At 36.6% G+C, this 25,907-nt stretch overlaps 1 protein-coding gene and 1 long non-coding RNA gene across 4 annotated transcripts in view; one reads left to right on the top strand and one right to left on the bottom strand.

Annotated features, from left to right (window-relative positions):
• The window catches only part of LOC146387443 (glutamate receptor-interacting protein 2-like), a 261,545-nt gene that overhangs the window by 101,637 nt on the left and 134,001 nt on the right, over window positions 1-25,907 (top strand). The gene's annotated exons all lie outside the window — the stretch shown is intronic.
• Window positions 829-2,735, bottom strand: LOC146387444 (uncharacterized). Its single transcript, XR_014800278.1, has 3 exons — window positions 2,481-2,735; window positions 2,249-2,312; window positions 829-1,851 (listed from the first exon to the last, which is right to left on the bottom strand). It is a non-coding gene; the product is annotated as an uncharacterized LOC146387444 (long non-coding RNA).

Genomic DNA, 25,907 nt, shown 5'->3' with positions numbered 1-25,907 from the left:
ATCTAAAGCTTGGCTGAAACTGGTAACATGTTCAGCAAGGCAACAGGATCTAAAGTACACAGCAAATCTACAACTGATTGGCTTAAAAGCAAATCAGTCCCAGATCTGGACCAGATCTCAACCCAATTGAAAGGCTGTAGCAGACCTTAAGAGCTACATAAATGTATGTCCTCAATCCTCAGTAAACTGAGGTAAAATTTCTCCTCAACAGAGACTAATAAAGTTGTACAGCAACTTATTGCTTCAGGTTATTGTTACTAAATGTGATCCTACACCCTCTCCCGCTCTTGCAGGACTCCATATAGCCCTGGGAAAATGTGTTTTTTTTTTTCAGACATATGCTCTTCTCCATGCACCGTGCAAGTAGGTGAAGTTGTGCCAGAAAGTTACTTTTTTCCCCCCTATTTCCCTATTTAATTAATTATTGACAAATTCAGCCACTTATTGTCTGACATCAGTCAAGATTTTTGTTAACTTTTTTACTGTTACCTTCATTTCTAAACATCCTAACAGCCATAACAATAAGTCTTCAACTGGATATCGATTATCTGCTATTCTGATATTGCTGTCTACATCAGAAGACTCACCAAGAATTGGCACTCGCCACCAGAGACCTAAAATGGCTTGTCTACATTGTTAGTGCTATAATCAGTAAGTTTTTTAAGTTGGATTTACAGTGTGGAAGTGAAAAAAAAATCTCTAAAAATCAATGCAAATTATCATTAAAAAGAATCCAGGGTGCAGCATTCTTAAACATGTCATTGCATTTATTTTGAGGGGCTATATTTGCAGCTGAAGTGACCCACTTTTGCCTAAGGGATCAACAAGGCTCATCATACCATCTTACTTATCTCTTTGGCTACACTGTAAAATCTAATTAGTTCCCAGAACTCAAAAAAAATTGAGGAAACTCGTTGCCTCAAAAAAATTGAGTAAAGCTTAGCTAAAAATGACTAAATTAGGACAACTTATTTATTTTGAGTACTCTGTACAAGCTCATTTGTTCCCAGAACTCAAGAAAATTGGATCAAGTTTACGTAAGATGACCAAGTTAGGGCAACTTACTCATTTTGAGTACACTGTACAGCCTTGTTAGTTCCCAGAACTCAAAAAAATTGAGGAAACTCGTTGCCTCAAAAAAACTAAGTAAAGCTTACTTAAGATGACTGTTAGGACAACTTACACATTGCAGGTCTGCAGTATTAAGGATAACTTGATATTTCTGACTGTACAATTTTAATTGTTTACCTACTGACAAACATTTCAAGTTCAACTAAATGAAAAAACAATTTGTGGTAACCTGAATATGATTAAAAATAATTAACAACACTTTTTGTAATGATGTTAAAATGAGCCCAACTTTTATTTTCAAACACAACAAAGTATAACAGCCAACATACTGGACACTGTTCTGCTGAACAACAAACAATTATATTGCCATCACTGTTAGAATCTTACAACGAAACAAAGTCTCAGATGTAATTATTCTGAAAATAAGTTTAGGCCTACCACAAGTTTGTTTTGTACTTACTTATATAATCAAAATAAAATATTTATTGTTCTGTCACAAGTGCAGTCTCTGATTTAAACAACACATTTGTTTTGCATTCCAACACATGAGCTGGAATGTTGTAATATTTTAAGGATGGCTTGTTTCCAGTCCAGGCATTACTGCCTGAATGACTGTCATGGATCGAGGTGATTCAAATGTAAGTGCAGAAGAAAGTCTTTAACCTCCCTTAAGTACAGTGGCAGTGGATGTGGGTTGGAGATGCAATGAGCTTGAACCTGCAGGCGACCATCTTCACTGACCACACCATCTGTGACGGAGGACTCATCTCTCCTGTTGTCCTGCAAGCAAACAATCATATTTTTTGGAACATGAACTTAATTGCTTTCTTAAAACATTTTTTTCTGCATTTGGTATAAAACAGACTCCAATTTACACAATCTCAGGCTCCCTCCCACCGGAGAGGTGACATTCAATGTCCCAATTGTCAGTCTGGATAGCCCTGACCACCACCCAACACACAATAATGTCATGAAAGCATCATTTTAAAAACGGCTATGCAAACATGGCCAATAACTTTCATTCTAATGATGTGCAAAATGATTTGGGCACAAAACAAATTTTGCTGTTAGAAAACTTGCAGACTTGACTATATACAGTGTAGACCCTCTAAACTAAGTTTGGGGGATGTAATCTTTCAAGAAATGCAGACCAAACTGTTGTTGTTTGTTTACTTACACAGCGTGTCTTGTAGAATTAACTGGAGTCAACAGCAACAGCATAGTGCAGTCATATCTCAAGTCTAATAACAGAAGACAGGAAAAGATCAGTAAAGAAACAACTTCCCCAAACCAAAGCACAAATAAAACAATAAGTAAAACAGGCTGATCTAAAGTATGATTAAAGTTCAGCCTGATTAATATAAATGCCACTGACAGTTGCTAATATATTGGAAAACCAAAATACTTACCACTGAGTTGATGTCTTTCTTTCCAACAACAGGAGTGCTGGTCCCGAGCCTCAAAGACAGTAAGAAGCAAGCAGAGGGAGAAAAAACAGAACATTTTTCAGAAACTGATTTTATCCTTAATGGCTGTGCAATTATTGTAAAATAGAGATTGCTTATGTTGTTAAATAAAGGCTAGATTTGACATTAATAGATGCCACAGATGTTCAAAAGCTGCCACAAAGCATGAAAAAAAATGGACGTCTCCGAAAACGTCGGAGCATCTTTTCAAATATGTGATGTCTTGATAAATCGAGCAGATATTTGAACTTTACACAGCTACATTCTGGCCTGAAAATATCTTAAAAGTTTATTTTGTGACCCAGAAAAAGTAATAAGTTTTTTAGCCGCGCTCCTCCGCCATTGCCACGCTTACAAGTACGCACAGGCTCCGACAACCGGCTAACAAATGCGATCCTCCTTTTCCCCAGATTACCCTTTCTGGGTCACAAAATAACCTTTTAAGATATTTTCAGGCGAGAATGTAGCTGTGTAATGCTCAAATATCTACTTAATTTATCAAAATATCACATATTTGCAAAAGTGCTTCCACGTTTTCGGAGAGCTCTGTTATCCACCAGCGCGATAGCTGACCGGGAGGTCAAGGCTCGATAGAGTCCAGGAGCACAGCTAACTCCCGGCTTATCCGATTGTTAAGTGATGACGTGACGAATCCTACTTCCAGGCCTAAAGTAGTCTGCGTTTAATATGGCTTTTGTGTTGTTAACATGTTTAATGTTATGTATTTTCTTCTATTTAATCTCAAAAAGCTCCTAAAACAGTCAGTGATCACTGTTGACCTCCCTCGGCTTTTATTACCGCTAATCATTTATTTAAGCTCAGTTTTTAAAACCTTAGGATGTAGCTACAGCCCAGCCCATGCAGCAGTATATGAATGACTAACCTCGTATTGTGGATGGATTATCTCAGTTGTTCTCCTGGCTGAAGTTTGGTCCTTTTACAGCATCCTGCCATGCGATTACATTTGTTCCTGACCACCGAGAACACTCACGTTAACTTTTATCGAGTGGGAAAAAAGTTAGCTTGTTTATATTATGCTAACATAGCTGTGTCGCTAGCGGTCAGGTAGCACATCATTATATACCAGCTAGCCAAACTTCAGTAACTCTACAAACGTCACTGCTGTTTAGCTTTCTGTCTTCATTTATGTTGGAAGTGATAGCAGAGCGGTACGTTTTAATTTGTTTCCAAAACCCCGCAGTCAGGACATGCTATATTGTATTTAGATAGAAGCTAGCGAGCTAACTTCCTGATAACTTCTAACTCCGTTAAATGTCATAAATTCCATTTTCATGGATGCCTGGATGTTAAACTCAATTGTTACACCTGGTAGAGCAGAACGCTGATCATTTTATTAAAGATGAAATACTTTAGACAGTTTTTCAACTCTCAGTAATGCCATAGTGATCGTTTGATATATGGACCTGCAGCGGAGTTTAGGTCCAGACACGGCTAGTGACGTCAGACTGAACAACCGGATTGTTTTCAACCCCCCTGCACTCTTTTGCTACTCAGGTTAAACATGATATATATATAGTTAGTTAGTTATGGCTATGGATTGAAAATAACCCCCACACCCCACCCCTAACGGCTGCACCTCCCGAAGAATTTTGTCTGGGCTCTTATCTCACTTTTTTATTTCAAACAATCAACAGAAAATTTCACAGACATAGTTTTATGTAAGGTTTTTAAGGCTGTGGTGTTAATTTTTAAGTAACATGAGCCCAATGGCAGCAGCAACGCTAGGCTAACACTAACTAGCTAGCAAGATTATAAACCTGGTGCTAAACTAAGAGAAGCCACAAAATCAGTTTGAATAAGAGTAAACATTTACTCACCAAGTCAGTGTATCAGGTAAAGATCCACAGCAATGGCAATAATCTCTTGAGCTGAGGCTTCTCCAGGTTTGCTCAACATATTCCATAACAAATGCACCATGAACATGCGGACTGATCCGAGAGGGAGGAGGACGGTAGTCACGTGGCATTTTCAAAACACATCTTTCATCCTTCCGCCCTGAGAAGCAAAACTTCCAGCTTACTTAGTTTTTCTAAGTTAAGACAACTCAAATAAATTGAGTTTATCAGCATTTTTTCATAAAAAGTACTGGTAACTTATTTAAATCGAGTTCTAATAACAAATTGTTAAAAATTGAGTTCAGCCTATTTAATATTTTTAATTAAACACAATATTACATTTTACAGTGTACAGCAAGACTGATAGCAGTGTTATCATATCATCTCACCAGAGAGAAAACAGCACAGCTTAACGTGAGAGTGCTTACCAAGTGATGTGACCGTGATTAAAAAGGTGCATCCAAAATGGTTATCCCCGAAAAATAAATAATTTAACATCAACCTGTTATCTGATGTGACTAATAGCTGCTGGAATTATTGGGACATGTCATCTTATTTAAACTTTAAAATTTAAAATTATAGACATAATGCTGTCATTTTTTTTACGTGATATACTAAATGATTTAAATTGTCTTATGTGCAAATGTTGGTTTCTAGTATTTTAAAACATGTTAATACAATTCTATTAAATACTCTACCCAAATTGAATTGAAAAAAAGAGTTTTTATTGCCTGAAAACAAACAATCAAACAAACAAAAGAATCCAAAATTACCACAAAAAATGGAACACATGGTAGCAATAACAAGCAAAACAGACACTTAGACAAAGGAAAAGACAAGACTATAATGAGGGCAGTGCACAGAATCACAAATCATGTGAAGGAACCAGAGCAATACAGATGAGTAGACTAGCAAAGGTAAAATAAGAAATAACAGACAATCACCAAAGAGCAGTTAACAAGTTGACAGAGACAGGGGAACAAAGACGAACAAAGGCACTAACAAAAAGACAAGACTGAGCGATGCAAACATGAAAACACTGAGCACTAGAAACAGAGGAAGGAATAATAACATTAATTCAATTCAGTTTTATTTATCTATCTCTGGTTACAGAGATAGCACCAAATCACAACAGCAGTCACCTAAATACATTTTATATTGTAAGGAATACAGAGAAAAGCCCAACAATTAACCGAGTCCCTATGAGCAAGCACTGTTTTGGTTGGCTTTTTGGTCCATTTTCTGTTTTCTAGAACTTATCCAGATCCAGGTTGTAATGTTCCAGACAGAAGACTGTTTTAGAACTTCAGTTTCTGTGTGGTAAGTTTGGAGAGTTTTTTTTTTCTTTTGATATCTTTGTTTTTGGACCAGTTTATAGAAGGAAGACACTTGCAGTCTTGGTTAGTTTTCTTTTTGCTCAATCTAAGTTGCCCAGCTGGCTAACCAGGAAGAATAAGCTGAGAGTGGGGTGTCCTGTTGGATGTTGTTTCCATGTTTAAGGAATGGAGTATGCACAGTTTAGGAATGTGTGAGTTTAGGAATAATGTGGCAGCCTATTGGACGTGTACTTTGGAGCAATTTATACTATAATTGCTGACGGTCTTAGAATGTGTTTTTAACTTTGTTTTTTTTGGTGGGTTTATTTTGATAATGTGTGTGTGTCATCTCTTTCTTAGTTTCTTTCTTTTTTCTTTCCCTTTTTCTTTTATTTATTCGCTGCCAGCCATAAATATATACTACTGGAAGCAATATTTTAAATAAAAGAATCCCTGCGTTATTCCACCCATGATATCAGATATTGTGACTGCCATGTCTTTGGCTGAACTCACAAGATACATTTAGCAGCTAAACTTAGGTGTTAAATCTCTATTTTCTTTTTTCTCTCCCATCTCTCTACCCTCAGCACTCCTTTTTCTCATTCCTTTGGTTTTCTCTCATCACTTGTTTCCTGTTTCATATACTTTGCCCTCAATCTCTCTTTCTGTTTCAGTCACTGATACTACAGCCGTGTGTGGGTGGATATTTAATTCCTTCCTCTCTCTTCCCCCAGATCTTTCTAACCTTATATCACTGACTGGATATCCATGTGTAATTTTTTCCGCTTCTTTCTGCTGCTTTGTTTTGCTTTAATTTTAAAACTGATTATGAAACCATGTGTTTTATGAAAAGTATGAACATTGCGATTTCAAGATAAAAGTAAGACCTGCTTATGTATGGCTTGGAAATAGTGGTGCTGGTTAAAAAAGGAGGCAGAACTGGAAGTGGCACGGTGGAAGATGCTGAGTTTTTCACTGGGAGTGACTGGAAGGACAAGATTAGAAATTAGTATAGTTTGCATGGTTTGGAGACAAAGTTAAAGATGTTTTGAGTGGGTGTAGTGAAGAAGGTTATACCGAGGAGCGGTGTGACTATGATGGGGCAAGATGGATGCAGGTGATTCAGTGTGCTGACCTCTAAATGGAGCAACCAAAAGAAAAAATGAACATTATGTGATAATGTAATAATGATAACATAATTAATGTACTATTTTTAATCTATGTTTGTGTATGAATATGTTAAAATAATGTAATTAGGCCACTATCAGTTAGCTTCAGTTATATGTGGTGTTCCTAAAAGCATCCCTTTCTGGAAAATTAACATAGGAAATGGCCTGAAATTGGTTCTTTTTGAGTTGTTAGAGTTAACTAGTCACAGTTTAAGTATTTTTCCTATTTAAAGTCTGATTCGCATCTATTATATTCCAAATGAATGAAATATGTTGGCCCAGTTTTTGTGGACGTTCTGGGAGTAGACCTATAGTTATTTAGGTTTGCCAAAAATCCCAATATTCAGTGTAACTGCATTACCTACTATTACCTAGTAATGCATATAATTCTCATCTTCAAGAAATTAAAGTAGCATTGGAATTCCAAAATGACTCTATATAATGCCAGTGAATGTTGTTTCTGCTTCTTTTAAACCCTCTCCATAACTTCTAGCTGACTACAGAAAAGGCCACTTGCCAGGATAGTTACTTGAGAAGGCTGATCCGAACAGGGCAGCTCACAAGAAAAGAGAAATAGGGGACAAAAGAGGTGCTTTTTTTATACATATATATAAATGCAGCCAGTTGACTCAGCACACTCTGAAAACAAAATTGGTAATTTGCTTCCACTCTGAATTCTCTGGGTCGGGAGGCTGATTGGCTGGTAGACACCCATGACAGAATTGGGAAAAACATTCCAAGCATCACTAACCAATGACCTGTGCCCAGATGGAATACCCATCTGGAAACATTCAGGACTGGGTCTAATGCCTGTGATTAAACCTAACTGTTTTAATACCACATTTTGGGCATTCATAACATTTTACTACTGAAATTTTATTAGGTAGATTGAAGATCTGTACTCCCATTTCTTAAAAAACAAAAAAACAACAAAAAAACAGTTCTCATCTGATTTGAAGAAAAGAAATGCCTGTTTGCTTTCTGTTTGAAGCGTCAGACTGGAGAGGTCAGTTTAATGTAATCTCTGTGCAGGAATTAATAATAATATTATTAAATAAAGGGAAGATTTCAACCAAAGATACAGTCTGTATTGATTTCCATTGTAGGGTACTAAAGAAACAGACCTTGGGGCTAAAGTGGCCTGATTCCCATGTAGACCAGTTATCCACTGAAAATATCATAAAATTAAACACTAAAATCCTATATTCCATTATCTTATAATTTCAGAATGTACATTATTTCTAGCCAGACCACAAGAGGACCTGCACCCTCTGGTAATGACAATCTATGTAAAAAGTAATTTACAGGAAAAATGTTGGATGATTTAAAATGTGAAAGGAACAACATTGTACATGAAAAAAAAAACAACCTGAAATGAAACCAGCATTTAACACAGTTCCTCTGCTATTAGTTTAAAGTGCTATTTGATATTGGAATTAGTACCTTGCCTGTTTGTCAGTCATCCTGGTGCTGTTTAGCTACTTCTAGTGTATTTCTATAACATCCTTTTAGTAAGTGATCTTAAACTTTTTGTAGATCTTTTCATGTTAAATTCCTATCCTCACTGTATCTGGGCTTGTTCACAACCTGTTAGTCGTGAATTCTCCATCCTAGGTTTGAGCTTCATGACAACTGAAAAGATTGGACAAGACAAATCATTTAAGGAACTGGAGGATTTTGACATGAACATAAAGCATAAATACCATTCTAAATATCTATTTATGTATTTGCTTACATGTCAAAAATAAGGTTGTAATGCTATTTCAAAATGACGTTTTAGGTTGTCATTAGATTAAGGTTCTTAATATGCCAAGCAGTGCACAGACAGCATTTAGACACAGTGCTGCTATGGAATTGTGCACTACAGAAGTATAAATATTTCACTTTAAACCTGAAGGAGAGCAAGTTGTTTAGAGGACAAAGGGGCGAGGTAGAATGAAATTCTGCATCAGCAGTATCTTATTATATCCTCCTAAACCATCCAGTTCAATCTCTATCTTCCTCTTCCAGAAGTACATATAAGCTACAGTTACACACACATGCCCACAAGTTTTTAGAGCCAAGGCCTACAGTACATGCCACCCTGTCCACCTTTAAATTTAGCTGACTATTAAAAACATGACAGCTAGATTCACTTACAACTATGTAACTGACATTGACTTGCATAGTGTTAATGCACAACACACAACACAAGCACAGGAAGCCATCCAAATGTACAGAGTCAGAGAGAGATCAGCAGCATAGCAGAAGAAAAGGGAACTGTCTCTTTTCTGTTCCAACTTTGATCTACCGCGGGGGAAGAACAGCATTCAAGAGTTTTCTGCCATTGCTGCGAGGAGGAAAAAAAAATCCCCCTCTCTTTCTAACTGTCTTTCTGCTTGATGTTATTTGGAGCATGAGGAACATCATGTGTTCTGTTAGAGCTTTCACATCTGCACATACTGTCATTGACAAGAAACTTGTGCTGTCTGATTTACTTTTAACTTCCTCGAATGGATTGGAATCCATAATTTATTATTTTATTTTATTTTATTTTTTTTTTAGCATCTATTTATTTTTTTGTTGTAAAAGTTGCAACATTTTGAGGTTTTTCGCAGCGTTTGTGAAAGTTAAGCCTTGCTCTCAGTGTCAGTCTTGATAAATAAGTTAGCAAACTTATCATTGCCTGTTAGATTCACAAATTCATGATCTTTACATGCAACCTATGTAAGAACTGAAAGAAGAGAATGCACAAGGTGCTTTTCCAAGTGGGTATATAATTTTTAAAGCTTAGTGTCAAGCTGGAACATTTTGATTTTTTATGAGCTAAAAATCAATGCAGGAATCCCTAAAAAGTAGTGGAATGACAAAAAAACTGAAACCATGCAGTTTAGAAAAGTCTTACCTTTTACTGAAAAAAGAAAAAAAAAAGAAATTCTTTTAATATGTCATCTCTTTTATACTAATTCATAATCTTGTTTATGAGGTAGTATAGGTACTATATATAGGTTGATATCCATTTATATATGGTAATGCTAAAAAAAACCCAACAACAACAATGACAACAACAACAATAATAATAATAACGATAACAATAATATTAGTAATGTCTCAGTAAACTACTAAATATAAGTATCTGTTTTGTCAGCATTGTAATCAATGTTTAATGTCTCATACATAGGGCTGAAAGTTAGGGACACTGCTCATGAGTAATATATTCTGTTGTGACATTTTTTGCAAGGATTGAGAAAAGTGCTCTAAAGAGTGCTGCATATTATGTGACTGGAAGATGCAAGTAAACTCTAACTGCCACTCAGTGATCAAGGTGAGGAATATGAGCAAGCACTGCACAAGGAATTTATAATGAGAAGTCTGAATTTATAACGTATGTTAGACATTTCAAGAACCGCACTAAATATTACACTACAAATTTGGGTAAAGCGACCATAGAGTGTTTTAACTCATTCTTTAGACACTGTGAGTCTTGTTTAAATAAACCCCAGCTGTTTAAAGAGGTTATGGTGGTTCTTCCTATCATGTAATTATAGAATCTGATTTTTTTTTTTGTCCCAGTTTCCATTCGTTTCTTATCATTTCCATAAATAAAATGCACCATTAGTGCCCTCAACCACATTAGCCCTCAATCAAATCTGAACAGCAAGCATTTGATATTCACTGATAAAATCATCAGACAGGTCCTGACTTTTTTTGAAATAACATTTTTTTATTTTAGAAGGATGTCTATGAAGGGGCAGCACAGTGGCATTTAGCACTGTTGCCTCTAGTGATGGGATTTCCGGCTCTTTTTAGAGATCCGGCTCTTTCGGCTCGGCTCACTAAAAAGAGCCGGCTCTTTCGGCTCCGAACCGGCTCTTCAGGTTGTTTTGTTGCTTTAATTAATTTATCATTAACAATAATATAAAATTATGCAGAAAAGGAATTACCAATATAAAAAAAGTGGTTTTATTTATATATGTTTATATATGGCCCCTAGAGACAAAACACGTACAAACTCTAAAGCATATACAAACTCCAAAAAGCACGTACAAACTCCAAAACACATTTCTAGCGTTAACTGAACTTCCAAAACAGAGCTACCCAGATCACTTAAATTACACAATTGAAAGCATGTGTGTATTGTTTGTATATTTATAGACAAGCACTCATATTTATTCAAATAATTAAAAAAAAAAAGTTCATTTACCTGTTACTACCACCAGTGTTGGGTAAGTTACTTTAAATTAGTAACTTAGTTACATTACTAGTTACTTCTATCAAAAGTAACTCAGTTACTTCAAGTTACTCGTTACTTTCAGAGTAACTAGTTACTAGGGAAAGTAACTTTGGTTTTACTCAGAATTCTCTTGTTAATGTGTTGCTTCCGTAACTGGATACCCAGCAAGATTACCAGTCTTCTAGCTTGCTTACTTGCCACAAGTGCACTGTGCCACCTACCAATAGAAAGAAAAAAATAATGTGCACATTTCCACGAGAGAAATCCCACACCTGATTCTATCCTAGCCTGCTTTTTACATCCAACACAAAAACTGCAGTCATGGTGCTTTCGATTGTACTCAGAACTCGGAAATTCTGCCTTCTGAATAGGAAGATGTAGGTAACACCAGACTGCAGATGAGCTGCATACAGAGCTGGACTGGGACAAAAAAATCGTCCCGGCTGTGTTCCTTTTCACCTCAATACGAAACGCGCAATATTTTCTCTGAATACGAGACGATTCCGTTTTTTACGGGACGGTTGGCAACTCTAATAATTAACCTTATGAACAAAATAAAGTTCAACATCAGTAACATAGCACCCACCCAGCTGTATAGAAACTCCGTCATGCTAGCTAGCACGCAGTACGAAAAAGTCAGCATAACGAAAATAAACTCTAACTAAACTTGGTTCATATCTGACCCAGATGGACTACAGGTTATAACTTCTTACCTGAAGTTCAGTTCACCTGACACTCAGGCGGCCTCCCTTTTCCTTCATCCACCTGCTGGCTTCCACCACTTGCTAATGTTATTGAATCTGTGGAAGCTCCGCGATGCCACCACACGAAGTAACGAATAACGAGCCTATCTAAATCCCAGTAACGAGTAACGCGTTCCCGGTTTTGGCATAATAACTAGTTACCGTGCTCGTTACCACAATAATAACGTAGTTACTGTAACGCGTTACTTAATAACGCGTTAGTCCCAACACTGACTACCATGTGTGACGTTGTTGTCCCTCGCTCTTTTTCTCTCTGGCTCTGTTCCTGTGCTACTGCGAGTGTAACTAACGCCCCTCCCCCCTCTGCCCAGCGCAAAGTACAGGCCGCATGTGCGGAGTTTAGCGGAAAAAAGGGCGAGAGAGAGGGTGAGAGAAAGAAAAAAAAAACCTCACGGCTCCCAATAAGGAGCCGGCTCGCGTCGTTCACTTCAAAGAGTCGGCTCTAAGAGCCATTTCGTTCGCGAACGACCCATCACTAGTTGCCTCACAGCAAGAAGGTCCTGAGTTAAGCTCCCCCATCAGGCTGGGGCCTTTCTATGTGGAGAACATGCACAACCTCATAGGATAAGTGGATTTAGGTTTCACTAGTTAGCTGTTCCTTTGTAGTAAAATAAGTAGAGACTTACTATTTGAATACTGCTGATCATTCCCTAACAATGATTAATATAAGTCTAAGGGAAGAGTCGATGTGTGACAGCACACAAGTCAGTGTGCTGAATGATGGAAAAATGTAAAGTGATCAAAGGAATAGGCCAGAGGTGCTCCAAAATGCAAATATCTGTAGGAATTTTCATGGTCAGCAGTTCTTTGAAAACCGATAGTCGCCTGACGAGGAACAAAAACCTTAACAAGAGGGTTTAATATCCGTAACAAGGGGTGTTAACAAGAAATGTGCTCTAACGTGTCTCAATCAAATTTGCTTCTTTTTAGATGAACCATATGCTGGTTTATTGGTTTGTTAATTTTAAATGATTTAAAAATATTATTGAAGTTTAATTACCACCTGACGTTTGGGTTACGGTTTTATCTCTGAGCATCAACTGACTACTTCTTTGGGATTTTTCAGAATTTCCAACTCATGCAATATACTAAGAGAAAATCAAAGAACAGTGACATAAGATTGAATTAATTTTGCTACTGTTTGTCCACAAGATGTAAACTAGATATTTTGTTTAGAAATGACAAAAATATAAGAAAAAAGAGCAGTAAGTGTGAAATAGATGAGAAGAAAGTGGTCAGAACAATAAAGGATAATTTCTACGTTTGAAAATTAGTTGAAGGGGCAGAAATGCAAAAAAGAAAATTACTAATGATCTGAATGCAAAGAAGGTGGTAGAAATAGCACAGATTGTCGCATGTATTTATTTTCCCACTGTTGGTTGGCTAGCTCACAAAGTGTACCATCAAACAGGGGAATTACCCTGTGGCGGTTCCTTTTATGTGGAAGCCTGCTGTTACAGACTGGGCGTCCACTGGGAGTCTCTCTTTCACATCCGTGATCTGATTTGATTTCATTCCTTTCAGTAGAAAAGACACATTGTTACAGTAAATGTTGTTCATGGGTGTAGAGGTTGAGTTAAGGTTGATTTTCATTCAATTTTCAGCTATAAAAAATGGTCAAACTTTAACTGTGTAATACTGTGCCACTTTAATAAACAGCACAGTACAGCGATATGACAAATCAAACATTCCTGTCTATCTCATATTAAATACAACTTTTTGTATGACAAGTGTGCTTTTATCTACTAAGGAGTTCAGTTCCCATGTTCATAACAATACCGCATACTGTACATGAACTCACATCTATTTTACAGATACAGAAATCTATGTTATACAGCTCAAGAGCTTAAAGTGATGACACAAAACGGTGATGATTTGTGTTTGATTTCCCACTTGATGATTCCAGACAGCTGTTGATTTCACTTGGTTTCATTTCAATATTCCGAAGCTTACAGCAACCCCGCTGCCACAGAAACAGTTGCAGAAACATTTTTTTTTGTATTTATCATTTCATTAGATGAGATCAGTTGATATTTTAAGAAAAGGCTTCATTCTATACCACATTCTTCCCTTTTGGAAGTCTATATCGACCCTCCTCTCTTCTAGTGTCAACAGGAGCCAGCTGGAAAAATAATGGACAAGTAGATGGAGGGATCTTTTTTGGCAAATAGTTTTTTGGGCTACAGTACTTTGTGTATATTCATCCAGCCATTCGCTTCTCCTTTTCAGGGTCGCGGGGGGGGTGCTGGAGCCTATCCCAGCTGTCATAGGGTGAGAGGCGGGGTAGACCCTTGACAGGTCGCCAGTCTGTCACAGGGCAAACACACAGAGACAGACAACCATTTGCGCTCACATTCACACCTATGGGCAATTTGGATTAATAAATTAACCTATCCCCACAAGCTGCATGTCTTTGGACGGTGGTAGGAAGCCGGAGTACCTGGAGAGAACCCACGCAAACACGGAGAGAACATGCAAACTCCACACAGAAAGACCCCGGCCTAATGGTGGGATTGAACTCAGGACCTTCTTGCTGTGCGGCAACAGTGCTAACCGTGCTGCCACTTTGTGAATATTACTTTTTTTAAAAGCACAGTTACTGACAGCTCGATTACAAAGTTGTACATTTCAGTATAGCCCTGTTAGTTGTTTGAATCTACAGCATCAGAAAACATTTCCTTTCAGTCATGAGAGTAACATGTCACACTACCAATGCTAATGGTGTAAAAAGAGTGGTTTGTCCACTGTATTTCTCTTTTGACTTTTAAGCTAGTAGTTTAGTTTAAGATAGGCTGTGATGTGGTACTTTGCATTCTTCTCCAAGTGCTAATAGTCTTGCATTCTTTTGTGTTTTTCTCTGTACAGATGAAGTTGTGCTTTTTCATACCTGAAACACTGTGTGTTTTAGAATACAAACTTTGATCATTTAACCTGTAAACCTTAAGCATATTTTAAACAATCGTTTCAAATTAAACTAGCATCAGAATACTGATAAAGTATGCCATCTTTCACTAACTCAAACAAAAAAACCAAAAAACATAATTTTAAGTTAAAAATTTTAAATGTCAGTTTAAATCATTTGATACTATTAGAGTCAAATATGTTAGAATTATTTAGCCAATTTTTCATATTTAGCTGGACATTAGAAAAAAATGACTGCAGCTTCCCAGGTGAACTCGTTTTATGCAGATTTATGCTCGGAGAAAAACATGTTCAGACTCATCAGGATAGTTAAATCAGATATTATGCAATCGTTATTATGCACGTACCACTGAGGGAACAGCGCAGCAGCTGCCTTCCTCTTTGCATGACATTAGATGTCAAGGGAGTATGGTTTGTTGTTGCATTGTAGGATTGAAGCAGCAGTGGGTGCTGTTGCTTTCTGTTGCATCAGATCCTTAAACAGCTAAGACATGTTTGGAGAATAGAGGAGAAAACACTTAGGTGTAGGCGGGAAAGGAAGAAAAAAATGGGTAAAAATATTTAGAGGGGAGAAACCTTTGGAAAAAAGGGATGAAGAAGCACAGAAGCATTTCAACATGACATATGTCATTTGGCTAGATTAGATAAAATGACAGGAAAAATGATGTCAGGTAAATTACTCAAATGGAAAACTGGGAAACTATAAGGGAAAAGAGACAAAAAGGAAAAGGAGAGACTGAGAAAAGTAAGTCTTAGAAAGAAAAAGGAGAACATTCATAACGAGACAATGAGGAGGAGGGACAAGTGGGAGAAAGAAGGAGGTGAAGAAATGTCTGGCATTTAGATGACAGATGAGATGCACAGAAGCAACAGGAGGAAACAATTGATTGAAGGAGAGGAAGATAATGGAGGACAAAGAGAAAGAAATCAATTTTCTGTCTACAAGAAGATGAAGGAAGACATTTGATTTAAATGACTTGAGGGAATTTTCTCAATACTATCCATTTATCTATCTTGCTGTTGTTTTTATATAATTTTGCATATTTAATTACATCTTTTATAGCTAATATCTGCTTGCAAGTATATCTGTCTCTTTGTCACTTTGTCTAAATATTTGTGTACTAGTATAGCACACATATGAGTTTGTGCAAGGTTTTTCCTTCTGTATTTGTCTTTGTTTTGTTTTTTTCTGCCTGTATGATGTGAGCAGTTTTGTTGTTCTGTGTTTTTTTTACAGAAATTCTTAGCACATTTACATCTTTTATTTGTTTTTAGGAGTCCTGAAGATTGTAGCATCCTAAAATTATGTAACAACTAGCTGCCCTGCATGTTGGAAGGTTAATTAGAACTTTCAAATTCCATTTAACAGTGCTGTCCAAATGTGTCTGTTCATCATAAATGTAACCAAAGCCACACATTTGTGACACATTTGTAACCAGAAGAGTAACTAGACAGTGTGTGAAAGTTGGGGAGATACAAACCACTATTTCCAGTCAGAACGTTCAGTAGAAAATCATAGTTAAAAAAACCAAACAACCCCAAAAAAATGCTCTAGAATTTTTTGTGTTGGACCTTTAGACTAAAGTTGAAACACCTGATGTCCCAGCAGCTTAGGAAAAACATGTTTTGAAAAGTGTAAGGCAGGAATTGCCTCAAACCACCAAAATATGGAAAACAACATTTAATAATAACTCACCTCTGCCACAGAGAGTTTCTCATACAGTAGGCATTTTCCCCTTCCAGATTCTCATGACGTTTGTACGCTGAAGAGCCCAGACATTCACAAGGAGCATGCTTTTCCTATATCAAGTTCATCCATCCATTTCCTCTGCTTTCCAATTCAAGGTATGAAGTCCATGATGTAGAATAGTTTGCGTCACTATTTTGCATATGCAAAGTTGAGCTATTTTCATTCCATATAATCTCATTTTTTATAATTTTGGTTGAAATGTCATGATCCGCTCCATCATCAATGTTTTTGCTCACAGTCACCAGTAAAGTTTAACATATTTATGTGCAGAGTACCTCCTTATGTAATCACAGCCAACTAGGCTAACAAGTAGGTGGGATGTGCTACTATATTGTTTTTGATACACACCATTGGAGGGTGTGAAAGACAGAAACAGATATCATTTTTTATTTCCTTTCTAGTTCACTCTTTCAGCTAGGGACAAAGCTTAAAAACCTTGAAAGCTTTGGAATTCCCTTATTGCCATATTACCAACCCAGACACCTGCCAAACTATCCATCCATTCACACTGTCCACACAGGGCAGGATGGAATATATCCCAACTACCATAGGGCGAGATGCACTATTAATACTCAAATGCAATTCATTTTTAACCCTGTGCATAATCTATTGTATGGAATCACCAGATGGTTGAAATGGATAGTTATCATTTCATTAATCAAGTTAAATGAATAAACACAACTATGCCTTTTTGCCAGTGCTACACATTTGTTTTTGTAATTCTGAGTTCTGGTACATTTAGGGTTAAAGCCCATTCTTGTGTCTCCATTACTGTTTTGCACTTAATATACGAGCCTCCAGCTTTGGCTTAGGGAGAAATCCTTAATGCGAAGACAGGGATATGTCAGTAAGCGAGCATGACACAGCATCAACATTAAACTTCTCAGCAGGATTAAACTATGACTTGCAACAATTTTAAAGTCATGCTTTTTACTTTAAATGAGTAATGGCAGATGCTTGCACCTCCGGAAAAGCATCATCTGGAAAAGCAAGAATGTGCATTTAATGTTTGTATACTATTGAGGGACAAAAATAGTGGGTGCAAACTTTTTCCTTCACATTTTTTTCTGTTCACATGAGTCAGTGAACTTTATTCTCTGTATGCTCCAAATTCAATTTCATTGCGGCTGTGATATTTGAGTGAAGGTTCATGTTGGGCTTATTTCATCACTGTTCCCTATTGGCTGTTCAACTGCTTTAAGATTCCAAATATGCAACACTAATGTGGAGCTAGTGTTAAGATTTGAAGATGTGACCTACTTTCAACACACACACACACACACACACACACACACACACACACACACACACACACACACACACACACACACACACACACTCAATTACACATAAATTCCCAATTATAGAGCATACTTGCATGTACATAACCACAGATGAACACCCCCCCAAAAATCTGACAGCCCAAATAAAGTACAAAGATGTGCATGATACAAGACACAGATACCCAAACCCAAAACAAAGATAATGACAGCTACGCAATTACAATGGTGACTGCACACATACACATACAATATAAAGTCATAGGTAAAACGTGTAGACAAGGTGTGTGGAAACATACATCTTTTCTGCATGCATTATGTGTGTGCCTAGGAACAGACAACACACGCCTCTCTGAGATTAGCATGGGTTTCTGTGAATTCGTGCTCTGAGATTAGCACTGATTTGCATTTCTGCCAAAACTAAAAAGGAAGCAGTTGAGAAAGAAAAGCTGCAACAAATAGAGATGATGTAAACTATCACATATAAGAGTTATGATATAGCTCCTAGCAGAAATAAATGCACATTAGCTGAAAAAGTCAAGGTGGCCTGTACTGCACAGCAAAGCCAGTTCTGAGCAGCAACACTGGATAACCTAAAAATATGGTAAAGAAAACTATCACCCAATATACTTGAGTTTGTATATGAATAATGATCCCATCTTCCCATCTTTCTATTGTGTGGCTCAAACACATGGAAATATGCGTGTGTTTTTGTGCGCCTCTGGAAATAGACACACAAAAATACATCCAGGATGCTGCTTACACTATGAAGATGCTGCATGTGTATGTGTGAGTGTTTCATGTAGAAGATTAAGCTAATGAGAGCAGAGCAAAGTTAATCCTGCTGCAGCATTCATCCCCCGATGCTTTATGCAGACCTCACACAATGGTTTGTGTGTGTGTGTTTGCTGGGTATGAAATGGAACGTACAGTGGTACCAGATGACTGAGAGAAAGGAAAAAAAGAGCTCCCTCTCTGAACAGTTGTGCGACAAACATACATACACACAATAACCCATAACAACACAACATACTTTAAAAATGTAAAATGTGTGACAACATATTGTTACACATTTTTATGGTGTTTTATTACTATTACTGAAGTTTCACACTTTTCAATATTTTTTTCTGTGGTCATTAACAGATGTTAGGAGGTGGAAAAAACACCTATTAACACATTTTTTAAAAACATATTTCTTACTGTCTTGCCGGCATTTGGACTTCAAAAGCATGCTGTTTTATTTACACTTTCAACCAAAATTTCCATCCACCGGGTATTTGATTTTGAAAATTCACAAGCTGCAAACGTTTTTGATTTTTATGTTAAGTATAGAACAGGAACCCTCAGTGTTTAGCTGCCAGAACGCTGCTTACACAGTTTAACTGTCAGAATTATCCAGCATTTGGTTGCTTGTAGGAGGACATTTTTAAACCTGCAAAAATCAATACATTTTTTTTTTTTTTAATTCTGTTGCATAAAACATGCTGTGGACTTGATTGAGCGTTTTCCCTGCTCTATGCTTCTTTGAGAGAATTAACAGAGTAACCCCAAACTCAATTATACAGGGAGTGCAGAATTATTAGGCAAGTTGTATTTTTGAGGAATAAATTTATTATTGAACAACAACCATGTTCTCAATGAACCCAAAAAACTCATTAATATCAAAGCTGAATGTTTTTGGAAGTAGTTTGTAGTTTGTTTTTAGTTTTAGCTATTTTAGGGGGATATCTGTGTGTGCAGGTGACTATTACTGTGCATAATTATTAGGCAACTTAACAAAAAACAAATATATACCCATTTCAATTATTTATTTTCACCAGTGAAACCAATATAACATCTCCACATTCACAAATATACATTTCTGACATTCAAAAGCAAAACAAAAACAAATCAGCGACCAATATAGCCACCTTTCTTTGCAAGGACACTCAAAAGCCTGCCATCCATGGATTCTGTCAGTGTTTTGATCTGTTCACCATCAACATTGCGTGCAGCAGCAACCACAGCCTCCCAGACACTGTTCAGAGAGGTGTACTGTTTTCCCTCCTTGTAAATCTCACATTTGATGATGGACCACAGGTTCTCAATGGGGTTCAGATCAGGTGAACAAGGTGGCCATGTCATTAGTTTTTCTTCTTTTATACCCTTTCTTGCCAGCCACGCTGTGGAGTACTTGGACGCGTGTGATGGAGCATTGTCCTGCATGAAAATCATGTTTTTCTTGAAGGATGCAGACTTCTTCCTGTACCACTGCTTGAAGAAGGTGTCTTTCAGAAACTGGCAGTAGGACTGGGAGTTGAGCTTGACTCCATCCTCAACCCGAAAAGGCCCCACAAGCTCATCTTTGATGATACCAGCCCAAACCAGTACTCCACCTCCACCTTGCTGGCGTCTGAGTCGGACTGGAGCTCTCTGCCCTTTACCAATCCAGCCCCCATCCCATCCATCTGGCCCATCAAGACTCACTCTCATTTCATCAGTCCATAAAACCTTAGAAAAATCAGTCTTGAGATATTTCTTGGCCCAGTCTTGACGTTTCAGCTTGTGTGTCTTGTTCAGTGGTCAAACTGTTCTTGAGTTCTCAAAGATTAGAGGTTTGATCTCACTGCACTGAGTCACTATTTAAAGATAAAATTACATTTACTTTACCTTTGCATCTTTGAAAAGAAAAGGTAAAGCCATAGTGCCTATTTAGCTGATGTGTGAAACATTTTTTTTTCAGTATGGTCCAATTAATTGAACAAGTGTGTTGTTACAGTATCTTGCTGTTTGCACATCTGCACTCCAAGTCTGCTGAGAGGTGATAAAGTGCACTAGCTATGCAGCAGTGCTGTGATTAATAACTCTGCTGAACACACACAAACAGAAGAGACTTTACTAAGAACCAAGAAATATTGGATTTGTTTTTATGCCTTTATGCAGTATGTTTTTCTTACGTAAACACATTCATTGCTGTTACCAGTTATCTATGTTGCACTAACACTTTTGTGCAAATTTAAACCAATTCTTTGAAGTATTGGGGGGAACTTAGATATGGAGATTGTTGAATTGGTTATTTGGCTAACTGCTTAATGTTATTAGTTAGACATAAGGGGGTTTACTGTATACTGATATCACAGACAATATAAAACAGCTTTAGGGTAAAAAAAATAAAGGCAATATCTAAAAACAAATGGCAAAAAATTTGCATTTTATGTGGAAGACACCAGATTGCTGTAGGTTGCAAGATAACATCTGGTCCTATAGAAGCCTATATGAAAACAGCGTTCTGACTTGATCTCCCTTGATTCTTCCTGCTGATTTCCTGGCCTGAGTCACTTGTTTTTAGTTATACTGAACAAAACATTGAGTCTGTTTGGTAAACCCTTGTTATTTTCACGGTCAAACCCACCTTTCCTCGTCATCCAGGTTTTTTCAACCAAGATGTCAATGGCGGGAACACTTATTTTGAGGCTTCAAAATGGGACTTTGAAAACCACCGATACGTGCACGGTAGTTATGTCCTTTTTTTTTACAGTCTGTAACTGAAATACCTATCTGTTAGAATCTGACAGACAAGCAATTTATGATGATATTCTTTATATATTAAAAATGATAGTTAAATGTTAATATGTACTAAGATTTATATTGAATTATGATACTCAGTATCAATATACACAGTGCCATGTTGGAGTGCCAACGCATAACTTCACACAGCTCTGCTGCAGGCAGGCAGGCACCTAGCTTCTCACTGAAAGTAATTGATGTTCATAAGGCTGAACAATAATTTAGGAGGAATTTAAAGAGGTCAGTAAAGCTCCTGTTTCAACAACACGGAAGTATTAAAGTGTTTACATTAATGTTAACCTGGCAGGTGCACACGGTGTACATTAGCCATGTAACTATTAGCAGTTATGCAATAGCCACATTAGCCTGCTGCTATTATTTATGTAGCTGCTAGCGGATTAAGCTGTGGCAGAGCTGATTACAATGAGTGAATCCAGAATATGGAGAAGTAATCTGAGCAATTAAACAATGAAACCTGGAGCAGCAGAATAAGATGGGTTTCAGGCCTGAATTTCAGAGCTAAGGATTGAAGACCAGCGAATGAATCGTGGATGAGAGAGATGCTGCGGGCAGATGTGAACAAGATGATAAACTTTTACAAATATTTTATTAAAATGTTTCTTATTTTGTTGTAACCAGCTGTGAGGTCAGTTTTAAAATGCAGGCAGTGACCACTTCAACAACAGTGGGCGCTCTGTTTTATAATTGCCTTTATTTTAGCATAAGCAATGCCACACTTTATCCAGAGTTCAACATTGTCATAAAGCTCTTATTCTACAATATTTAAGTGATTTAGATGTATTTGGAATTGTACTCTTGTGCTGTTAAGAAAGTTCTAAAATATATTGTCTTCTGTAATGACATTATGTAATCTAATAATTTGTAACATGAAAAAAAAAAACCTCTAAATTAATGCTAATGTCCTTTTTGCTAAATGCAACTTACAATTGTGAAAATAAGTTGAAAATTTGCAACTTCTTCAAGAAATTACTCGAAACTTCTGTTTTTGCAGATTGGGGTCAAAATCTTACCTGTGGTAACGGAAATGGTATAATGTAAAATGGGGTCTGTGCTTATGCCTGTTTCAGCAGTATTTCACAAACTACTCCAGAAACAAACTTAAATGTGATTTGTATTCTCCTACATGATCAGCAAACAGCATCGAGCGGATTACAGAATATATCAAGAAAAATAAATATTGGAACATACAAGGCATGAAAGACATTAAAATATCAATGGGTATGTTTGGGCTATCTGGAATAGTACCAAAAAATCTGGTCAAATCTGGTTATTTGGGGATTAAAAGCACTGACTGGAGTTTAGATGCCATAACATTGTAGACTCATTGTAGAGACCACAGATTTTTATTCTTTATTTATCCTCCTGGCTACCAGGAAAAAAAATGTTGTCCAATCAAAAAATGTTTTAAATCCCCCAATGTTTGTAAGGTAATCAGAAGACTGAAACAATTTTTTCAGAAAAAAAAGTTTTTATTTTTTAGATATCACTGCAGAGGACATTGGAAGGCCAAACATGTAAAACGGAACTTTGATGGCAAACAGTTGCTTCACCCCAAAAAAGAGGTAAACCTAAGAACAAGGTTAACATCCACAGACCAGCATCACTTTTGATTAATTCTGTTGTGTTTATTTGGAGTGATACTTGAAAAAGCAATTCCCCTTCTTGGAAACACAGAGGAATACCTTGCACTTTGTGCACATCACGTATGTTTTGCTCTTGCAGTTGGATCTGCGATATCTTGATGCATGTGTTTCATCCACCATCTCTATGGATGGCACCATAGTGTCTCAGAGCTTCATTTGGCTGAGGTTTCCACTTTTGACATGGGGGAGTATAGTCATCTACACTGTCATTTGCACTTCCTCCTTGAGCCTGAGTAATCACTCTTCACCGAGGAGCAACTTGAAGTCAAGGAGCTTCAGTGGTTTCTTCCCCCGAAACTGCAAGTCACTCCTATACCGAAGCCACGAGTTGGTGATTGCCAGATCAAAAAAGTGGAGAACTGCACGTACCGTCCATTTCCGAGTGCGAGAGGCCATCAGGAGGATATTTTGTCATTTATTTGTTTATTACATGATCTTTCTACGACACGCAACTATCACTTTTAGTTACCTGAAAAAGTATAACCTACTGTAAATATAAATAGGGAATAAATTATTTACTTATTTATTTATTATTTATTAAAAATAAATAAACTGAATGAAGTTTGTCTGTTCTGTTTCCTTGTATCTCCTACTCTTCAAATCTTTTTCTTTTCTTTTTTGTCTGTTTAGCCAATATAATATTCAGTGTGTGTTCACATTATGTAGGCAGATGTGTGGGTGTCTTCTTTGCCTGCAATTTTCCAAAGATGTGCATACAACTGGTAGATAATTTTTGTTTGTGCCTCTGACAAATAATAAGTAGAGACAGTCAAAAATAGTATGCTCTTTATTTTAATGATTTTTCTATCTGTTTATGTGTTTGTGTAAAGGCATATACACTGCATATACAAATGTGTGAAAAAATGAAGGAAGGATAATGTCACTGAAATGTGAAAAGGATGGACAATCGTGAATAATGGTTTTCTCTACCTATGATTGATTACTTCCACTGAAGAGGTTATGTTTTTCTTTGTAGCATTTACATGCATGCGTATCATCCCGATATCTTGAAAAGTTTGTTAATTAATTCTGATAAAACTTTGTAGAGGTGTAGATTGGGGTCATGTTTACAATCTATTATAACTATGCTTACCACCAAGGTCCTTAATGTCAGCTTTATGATTTATTATGGAAAATTAACAAAATCTTTTATGCTATATAGAGCTATTTAAAACTGTTTCCTTTTTTCAAAATTATGTCATTAATATTGAAATTGATTTCAGTGGGGCAAATAAAAAGTCTGCACATTGCGCTTGTTTTGACTACAAAGTACCTAAATTATTTTTAAAAAAGAACAAAGAAATCAAAATGACTATGTCCAAATACAATATTATTCTTTTAAAAGTCAATACTGTTGAGACAGTGAACTGCTATGGTGGAGCTCTCTGAGTGCTTCTTGTTAAAAGATAACGCACTCAACTTTATGTCAGGGTATAGGAGGGATGTCCTGCAGGTCACATTTTTGATGTTTTCTGTTCTGTGTGTGTTTGCTATGTAAATTGATAAAGTTTCTTATCATTCATGTTTGATGTTTAGTCTGTTATTTGACATGTTTTGTCTTGTTTTTCTGTCACCAGACTTATGATGCAGTTTATGAATATAGCAATATAATTCCATCACCTACATCCATTTCTGTTTGTATGCCTTTCTAGGAAGCTGATCACCATAGCAATGAGCAATGACACAATAATTTTTTACAAGGTTGTCTCTAAGGAATTATGGTCATATAGCACTCATTTGTAAATGCATTTTGAAGGAAACATTGGGGTTTTCAACATATTAATGAAATGTTACCAATATTTGGTGACATACTGCTGATACTGTGACACTAAATATTTTCTAAAAGCATACAAGCAATACAGTATGAACCTAATTAAATTTGTTATTGCTATACTCAAACAGTCACAGCATTTAATTAAGGTAATTAAAGGCTACACATTTAGTCCACAGTGATATGATACACTGTTTATGCTGTTTATTAATATGAAACCAAATGCAATATTCTTTCCCTAACCTTGACCCAAGTGTTTTTCAATGCATTATATAGTCCCAGATATAGTTCACCATGAGAACACCACTAGAGGTCAGAGCCTTTTTACACTAACCACCCTGCATATCCTGCAGTACATGCAGTATTCAATTTATTCAAAAAGATGATGCCTCTGAACAGGAACATCTTGTATCCAGCTTTTGAGTTGCCACAGTTTACTTGTAGAATATATCGGTGTCTATTCATAGTGTTAATACAGTTTAATACTATAATAATCCTACTTTATAAAGATTGGAGTCTTCAGTTTTGGTGCCATTATATTATAATTATTTACTGTTGCCTATAATAACAACATTAAATAAACAAAATAGGGGTCAGAGAAATACAGTTATTCATCCTTAAAAAATAGAAGAAAATGTCATGAACACATGTTTTTTTTCTTCCCGCTAAATCAAATCAACAATCCTGGCTCTGGTTAGTCAGGATTTATAGATGATTACAAAATAAAATCTATGGAACAAATAAAAAAAAAACCCAGTTCTATCGATCCTATCGAGTATTTGAAATAAAAACAAAACAAAGTCTACAGTCTCTAATTAAAAAGGCTTCAACTACAAAGGGAAGAAGGGACACTGAAATAGAAATTTCTTGTTTTGTAGCTATCTATATATAAAATATCCAGACCAGAAAATCAACATAGTGTACCTAAAATAGACTGTTGCTATGTGATTGTAGATCCTCTCAATATATCACTGTGAGAGTGAGCTGAATCCTTCAGACTGCAGCTTTTAGACTATAAACCCAAACTCTGCTTCCTCCCTTCAAAACTTCATCAGAATTGAGAAAATGTCTGAGCAGCCAGCCAGTCCTTGTTTGCAGAGTGTAATGAAGGTATAGGTT

The sequence above is a fragment of the Perissodus microlepis genome, chromosome 5 (assembly GCF_051167445.1).
Source record: "Perissodus microlepis isolate ML-2025 ecotype Zambia chromosome 5, ASM5116744v1, whole genome shotgun sequence".
In the NCBI taxonomy this organism is placed as follows: Eukaryota; Metazoa; Chordata; class Actinopteri; order Cichliformes; family Cichlidae; genus Perissodus; species Perissodus microlepis.
Note: the sequence above shows the minus strand (reverse complement) of the source record. Positions and strands in the feature narration are given on the sequence as shown.